The sequence below is a fragment of the Helianthus annuus genome, chromosome 9 (assembly GCF_002127325.2).
Source record: "Helianthus annuus cultivar XRQ/B chromosome 9, HanXRQr2.0-SUNRISE, whole genome shotgun sequence".
NCBI classification, from domain to species: domain Eukaryota; kingdom Viridiplantae; phylum Streptophyta; class Magnoliopsida; order Asterales; family Asteraceae; genus Helianthus; species Helianthus annuus.
This window is the reverse complement of record NC_035441.2, coordinates 84,358,148-84,366,427: the sequence shown is the minus strand read 5'-3', so window position 1 is coordinate 84,366,427 and position 8,280 is coordinate 84,358,148.

The following is an 8,280-nucleotide window of genomic DNA, read 5'->3' as shown; positions in this document are numbered from 1 at the left end:
TTTTTTTGTATCTGGGCGTTTGGGCACAGGGGCGTGTCAAGTGGACACAACCCCGTGTTCAGACTGCCAATAACCTTATTTTTTTTATCCATGCACGTGTGTGTGACCGTTTTTATGTGGTTCGTTTGGTACTTACCTATTTTTCGTCAAGTCTTCATGGATGATGCTTTCCAATTGTTCCTACAAGATAAATAAAAAGAAAAATATGAAAATAAAAAAAATAAACATTTGATCGTTTTACCGATCACGTATCTACCTCTTGAAGATCCATTTCAATTTCCTCCTCCTCAACGAAGCCTCGTTAGAGTTTAAGCCTTTTTCCATTTACCTTGAAAGGTTCACCGTTTGGAGGCTTAATTTCTACCGCTCCATGTGGAAAGATTTGGGTGATGGAGAAACGTCTCGTCCACCTTGACTTAAGTTTACCGGAAAATAATCGAAGCCTCGAGTTAAACAATAGCACTTGATCCCCCTCCCGAAATTCTTTAGGTTTGCTTATTTTACCATGTATATTTTTCATGCGTTCCTTATAAATTTCGGAATTAAAGTATGCTTGATTTCTCAATTCATCTAGTTCGTTTAATTGATAGAATCGATTTTTACCGGCAAGATCTTGGTCTAGGTTTATGTTTTTTTAATGCCCAATAGGCCTTGTGAGCAATTTCTACCGGGAGGTGACAATTTTTCCCATAGACGAGCTTATATGGGGTGTTGCCTATTGGTGTTTTGTAGGCGGTTCGCAAGGCACATAAAGCGTCATCTAATTTATCCGCCCAATCTTTCTTGTTTTGACCTACGGTTTTTTCTAAAATTCCTTTTAGCCCTCGATTTGTTACTTTGGCTTGACCGTTGGTTTGAGGATGGTAGGCGGTTGAAAGACGGTGATAGACCCCATATTTTGTTAAAATTTTGTATAATTGATGATTGCAAAAATGGGTTCCTCTATCACTAATTAGTGCTTTTGGAGCACCAAAACGAGAAAATAGTCCTTTTAAGAATCTTACCACAACTCTACCATCGTTGGCTGGAAGAGCTTCGGCCTCGGCTCATTTGGACAGGTAATCAACTACTACAAGAATGTATTTATTACCTTTTGATGGTGGAAAAGTTCCCATAAAATCATTACCACAAACATCACAAATTTCACAAATAAGAATGCCTTTTAAGAGTATTTCATTTCTTGTCGAGATATTATATGTTCGTTGGCATGCATCACAAGTTTTAATGAAATTTTATGCATCCTTATGGGTGGTTGGCTAATAAAATCCTGAATCGAGTACCTTTCGTGCGGTGCTTGCGACTCCATGATGTCCTCCATACGATCCTTCATGATAATGGCAAAGAATTTTTATTGCTTCTTGACCATGGACGCATCTTTGAATAAGTTGATCGGCACACATTTTAAAAAGATATGGGTCTTCCCAAAAGTAGTGTTTTACATTGGCAAAAATTTTGTTCTTTGTTGATGTGACCAACCTTTGACTAAAATGCCACTAGCGAGGTAGTTAGCATAGTTGGTGTACCATTGTTCTTCTTGGTATTCAACCATTTCTAAAGATTCAGTGGGGAACCTTTCATTGATGAGCTCTTCTCGCGTCGACCCCAAAGCTGGATCTTCTAAGCGTGACAAATGGTCGGCGGCGGCACTTTCGGCTCCTCTTTTATCTTTTATTTCAATGTCGAATTCTTGGAGGAGAAGAATCCACCGGATCAAACGTGGTTTGGCATCTTGTTTTTTGAAGAGGTATCGAATGGCGGCGTGATCCGTAAAGACTATTGTTTTAGAAAGAACAAGATAGGAATGAAATTAATCAAAAGTAAATACTATGGCTAGTAGCTCGTTTCGGTTGTTGCATAATTTTCTTGAGCATCATTAAGAGTTTTACTTGCATAGTATTTTGGGTGAAAATGTTTTTTTTTCGTTGTCCTAAGACGGCTCCAACTACAAAGTCACTTGCATCGCACATGATTTCAAAAGGTAACTTCCAATCGAGCGCTATCATGGTTGGTGCATTGACTAACGTTTCTTTTAAGGTTAGAAATGCTTTGTTGCATTCCTCGTCAAAGACAAATGGTGCATCTTTTTCAAGTAATTTTGTTAGAGGTCTAGAGATTTTCGAAAAGTCTTTGATAAATCGCCTATAAAATCCGGCATGTTGATGTGTGTGCGGTGTTATATATTTTTATGTATATTTTTAGCCCTTTTTACACTTTTGTCAAGTTTTAAATTTATAAAACACGATATTTTACTAACACTAAACACACATATGGGCAAGTGCACCCATCATGAGCGTAGTATAGCGTTGGTAAGATACCGAGGTCATCCAAGGACACAAGAGCTTTTAGTACCGGTTTATCCTCAACGTCTAATTAAATCAAAATTTTAGAAAAAGGTTTAAACATGAAAATAAAAACTAAAAATGCTGAAAATAAAAATTAAAAAAAAAACAGATAGACAAGATGAATCACTTGGATCCGACTCGCCTTTAGTGTAACCTTTGATTATTTCCGCACTTTTGCACTTTTTAAGAGATTATCTTAGTTATAGTAGTAGGCCCCTCTTTTGAAGGTGACGTTACCCTCAACCCAGTAGTTTGAGTCAGCAAGGATACAATCCTAAAGGGTTGGATTATTGAAAGATAATTAATTAAGTTATTAATGCGTAATGCGGTAGGCCCCTCTTTTGAAGGAGACGTTACCCTCGGCTAAGTAGTTTGAGTCAGCAGGGATACAATCCTAAGTAGCCGGGTTAATGTTTTAATAGTAGTTTACATATGAGGGGATCAAGAAATTCGGACCCCCGCCATCCAATACCAGTGGGTATTGAAGGAGGTCCTACTAAGCTTGACCCAGGTCCTTGCAGGATCTATACACAGAACAAGGCAGGACGCTTACCAAACCATTCCCTTAACCCCCAACCAGGTGGCCAACATATCTCCATATAGACCTTGGAGATATGAATGGTGTAAATCTTTTATTTTATATACACAGTAAAATAACGCAGGGACACCACGAACAAATGATAAGGAAGTTTCACCTTCAACATAAGAAACTAGTTATTAAAGTCATTAATACATAACCAAATAAAAAGTGCGAAAAGATTAAAAATAAAAAGTATTACACTAAATGCTTGTCTTCACCAAGTGATGTAAGAGACTTAGGCAAACATGGCCTTTGATTGTCAAGAACTCTTACTATCAATCTTGGATCCCGAGACTACTACACACACTCTATGTTGGATGATGGTGGTGGATGTGGGTTGTGATGGTGGTGGTGGGTGGGTGAAGTGTGAGAGAGGTGGTTTGCCAAGGGATGCCTTTGAAGTGAACCAAGCACCTCTATTAATAGCCTGCACAGAAGCCCAGACACGGCCCCGTGTCCATTGGGCACGGCCCCGTGTCCATCCCTCTTCTCTTTCTTCATTAAATGCAGTTTGTCTGCATTAGTTGACCACGCCCCCGTGTCGGCTGGGCACGGCCCCGTGTGTAGAAGCATATCTGTACAATCAAGATTTGCTTGGATTCTGCGAATCTTAGCGTTGACCACGGCCCCGTGTCCGCTGGGCACGCCCCCGTGTTGGGAAATAGAAGCTTCTATAACTTTGTCTTTTCTACAGACACTTGGGCACGCCCCCGTGCTCTCTGAGCACGGGGTGTGTTTAGCCTTCTGTTTTCTTGTTTTTGCTTGGGAAGATGCTCTCGAGGGGTTGGGCATGCCACGTTTATTCCTTTTCTTGTATTATTGTTAGATTTGGCTGCATTTTTGCTTCTTTTGTTCATTTAAGCTCATTTATCCCTGAAAATACAAAAGGAAGACAAAAGCACACTTTTCCAACATTAGTACTAAAAAAAGGTTAGTTTTATGCCTCATTTGATGTGTTGGTGCATATTTGTGACAACAGCTTAGATTTGGTCTTTGGATATCTTGTAATTAGTTAAAAGATAAACAGTTAGCGGGTTTAGCTTTGTATTAGTGAGATAATTGAGTTTGGGCTAAACTAAACCCAAAATTTCGAAAATTTTGGGTCTTGAAGGCTCTTGAAGGCTCGGTTCAAAATTGTTTGCTCCAGAAACAGGACAAAATTTCGAAAATTTTAAAACCTGAAATTAGGGTTTCGAAATTTTCTTCTTGGTTTTGATAAAATTTTCGAATTTGTTGGCTGTTTTGATCTTCTGGTTTGTTTGATTGCTGTTTTGCAGGATTTCTGGAAAGATTCTGTTGATTGTTTGAAGGATTTTGGCTGGAAACACTTGAAGATTCGAAGATTGTTCTTCGTGTTCTTCACGTTCTTCGTTATGTTTCTTGTTGATTTTCGAAAATCTCTGATATTTTGCTGTTTTGATTTTGCAGATTTGTGTTGGAGAGGAGATAAAATCTTTAGAATTTCAAAAAGATTGAATTTCCTTATTACTGTCTAGCGAATTTAGCAAATTCGCAAACAGGACCAACATAATTAACTGAACGGCGAATTTGGAACTTAATAACTCGGTCATTGGCGAAATTAAATCCAAAGGCGACTTTGGTAATCGTATAATTTTCCACAGCGAAATTACTACGATTTTCGGCGACTTTACCAGTTGTCATATTCGCGAAATTAACCAGCGAAATTAAGGTGCTTCCCAGCGAAATTAATCAAGTTGAACAGCGAACCAGTGCAGCGAATTTGATTTGGATAAACCCAGCGAAATTAAGGTGCTTCCCAGCGAAATTAGCAGCAAATTTAAAAAGGTGGAAGATTTTTTGGCAAGCGTAAGGAAAAATTCACGTTTTCGAAAATAGAATGTGAACCGTAACTCATCTGAAGAAACCGTCTGCACCGTTGAATTCGTGGGATTTTTAGGACAAAAAAAAATGTTTTCGGAAAAAAAAAACTCTGGAAAATCCCAAAATCGTTTTTTGACATTATATATCATTGGATTCGTCTTTTCGAGACGATTCTAAAGGTGTAATTTGGTAACCACTGTTTTCGGAAAAATTTTGTGCGGTTTTATCAGTCTGTTACGTTAAAAATGTCGAACATGAAGACTTTGAATGCTCCTAAGATGATGAAGGTGGAAAATTATCTTACATGGAAGGACAGCTTCAAATCCTTCATTGAATCTCAGGATGCACACATGTGGATATGTATTGAAGATGGGTACATAAACCCAGTAGATGATTTTGAGGGCAGACCACGTAGAACAGAATACGTGAACATGAAAGAGGCTGATAAGAAAGTGTATGAAGCTGAAAAGAGAGCCTTAGCTGCTATCAGGATGTCCTTACCTGATGGCATCAAGCATATCTTTAATAAGTACACGAATTCAAAGGATATGTGGGATGCATTACAAAAGCGATATCAGGGAAACGAATGTGCCACTCAGGCATTCATGGCAGAGATAGTGCCAGTTGATGAGGCTGAAAGTACTGTGAGTGATGCTGAATCTGAAGTGAAAAATGCTGAAGCAAAAGTGGATGCTGAAGTAGAGAAGGAAAGTGAAGCTGAAAAGGTTGTTGCTGATGAAACTACAGAAGTTCATGAGGAAGAGGTAAAATCTAATTTTGTGTGTTTAAGATGTCGTGAATTACAGGGTGAGGTTGACAGGTTGTTAACACAAAACCAAAGTCTGGTGAGCGAGATGTCTAGCATAAAAGAGTCAAACTTTTTTGCTAAAAGAAATGAATCTCTATACTTGAAGAAGATAAAAGGTTATGAAAGTGAAATCGAAGCTTTAACATGCAAATTAAACGAAAAACTTCAAGTAATAGACTTAGCTCACGAAATGATGGCTGAGAAAACAAAAGAGATTTCTGAAAAATACAAAGAGTTGTCAGATGCACAACTCAAAATTGTTGAACTTGAACAGAAATTAAGCCAATTCAGAGATTCGTCTTTTGTTATGAAACACATGATGGGTGGGTTAAAGAAGAGTAATGACAAAACCACTGTGGGCTTCCAGGGCTTTAATGAAGTCCCACCTCCTCTTAGTCATGACTATTCTTTCCTGCCTGATGAAGATGAGCTAGCAGACTTTATGTCAACTGCACCAAGTAGTTTCGCATCCACATCAAGTCAAGGTGAGGGGTCTGAGAGTGATGATGCTAAGAAGAACAATAACAGGGAACATTTGAAAAATCAAAATTCACCTCCTAAGAGCAAAAACCAAACTTTTGTTAAAAAGATTAATTTTGTTCAAGGTAGTGATATGAAAAATGAAACCGCTGTTATTGAAAAAGAATCAAATGTAGAGTTTGCAAAAAATAAAACATAGAAAAATCTGAAATTAAGCAAACTGAACAAAATTCTTCCAAGGCATCATCACCATCTGATAAGGGATCTACCTTAGAGACTCCAGCTAAGAAGTCTTTGAAAAGGAGATCATGCTTCAGGTGTCACATCAAAGGACATGTAGCTAGCTATTGTCCTAACAAAAAGAGTGAAGCACAAGTGAGTGAGAGGAAGAGAGAGAAATTACCTAGAAGAGTGGTGATGATGAGGAGAAAGGTTCAAATTCTTCAAAGAAATCTGCTACTAAGCAACCGGAGAATGTTGTTGTTGGTGTAGATAGGGCTGGAACAGGAACTTCACAAGTTCCACGTTTTCAAAGAAATCAACAAAGATTTCAGCCTAAATCTCCACCAGGCAGATATCAGAGACCTAGAAGCAGTTCACCTAGAATGAACAATTATAATTCTAATAATTTTAGAAGTTAAGGTTAATATCAAAATCGATACCAGAATAATGGTGGTCGAACTTTTTATAACAATGGCTTTAGAAATTACAATAATAATGCTTCTTGGAATCAAAATTCAAGGTTTCAAAATCAAAATTTCCAAAGGTCAAATAGTCCAAATGTATATAGGAACCCTCAGGACCAAAGACCTAGTGGAAATCAAAATCAAATTCCAACAGGTCTGAGATCCAAGACTCCAGTAAGGAGTAATGGATATTGGATGGATGTTACAGTGGTTGGTGAATTTGGACGACCCAAGACCATTAAGGCTTGGGTCCCCCAATCTAACTAATTTCTTAGTTGGTGTGTACAGGAGCTGCTAAGGAGGATTATCAACTTATGGTATGTTGATAATGGCTGCTCTAAGCACATGACGGGGGATGTGAGATTGTTGATATATATATTAAATGATTTAAATTGAAGTTCAAAGTGCTGAGTCGACACACAAGATAACCTGGCAGATCTTTATACTAAAGCATTTGACAGGCCTCGCTTTGAACATTTAGTCGAACTCAACGGGAGGAGGAATCTGGAATAACTGGTTTTTCATAAGAATTTTGTAAATAGTTTACTGCTTTTCTAAAAAATAAAAAAAAATACAAAAACATTAAAAAATAAAAAAATAAAAAAAATAGAAAATAAAAAATGAGATATCACTGTGTGAAAAAGAAGAAATGATAGTACATCAGCAAGTTAGACTGTCACACTGAAACTGAATTAAATTGCTTGAGTGTGATAGCAGCTTCACCATATGATGTACCAGTAGGCGAAAAGCATGAAATAATCAACTTACCAATGTGATATAAACCTAAACGAACTGAAAATGAGTGGGGAACACATCAGTGGTGTATGGTTTAATGTCCTTAATTCTTGCGTTGATAGATTGTCAAAATCTGAAGTTTTGGGTCTTTATACTGTTTTTTTTCTGGGGATATCTTGGCTGTCTTTCTGTTCAGAACTAAAAATGTACATGACCCCAGGAAAGAAAGTCACCTGGAATTAGCTCATTTCTATTTGAATGTCTATATGTTGTTCCGATACACACAATTTTGATCTGATTCTAAAATCTTCTCTGAAAAAAGTCGTGTACCTCCTCTGCTGCATCCAGATATATGCTGACCTGTAGGTGCTAGGCAACGACAGCTTCTGCTGCATCCAGATACATGCTGACCTAGCTGTACGTTGTCGCGCTATAGATCTAATACACCCGAAAGAGGCCCTCAAGTGCCCAAAAGAAACCGAAGGAACCTATATCAAACTGAGAAAATCTCATTTGATCTGTATATTATACCATCTCCGCTAAAGATCTATTCTGTTCTCTTCTCAACCTATTCCCAGTTAAGATTTCAGAAATCTGGATTGGACTTGTGAAATATGTGGTAGGGAAGATACTTGCATGATAGAGTGTGTTGTTTATATTTCCAGGATTTGATTAGTATTTATTTGGGTGTTCATTGTTAAGCAATCAAAACATGACAAAACAGATTATATGCAGACCTAGGCACGTTCAGGATATCTTAAAGGATGACATCAGTATACTCACCTACTACGATGAATCTTTGTGCAT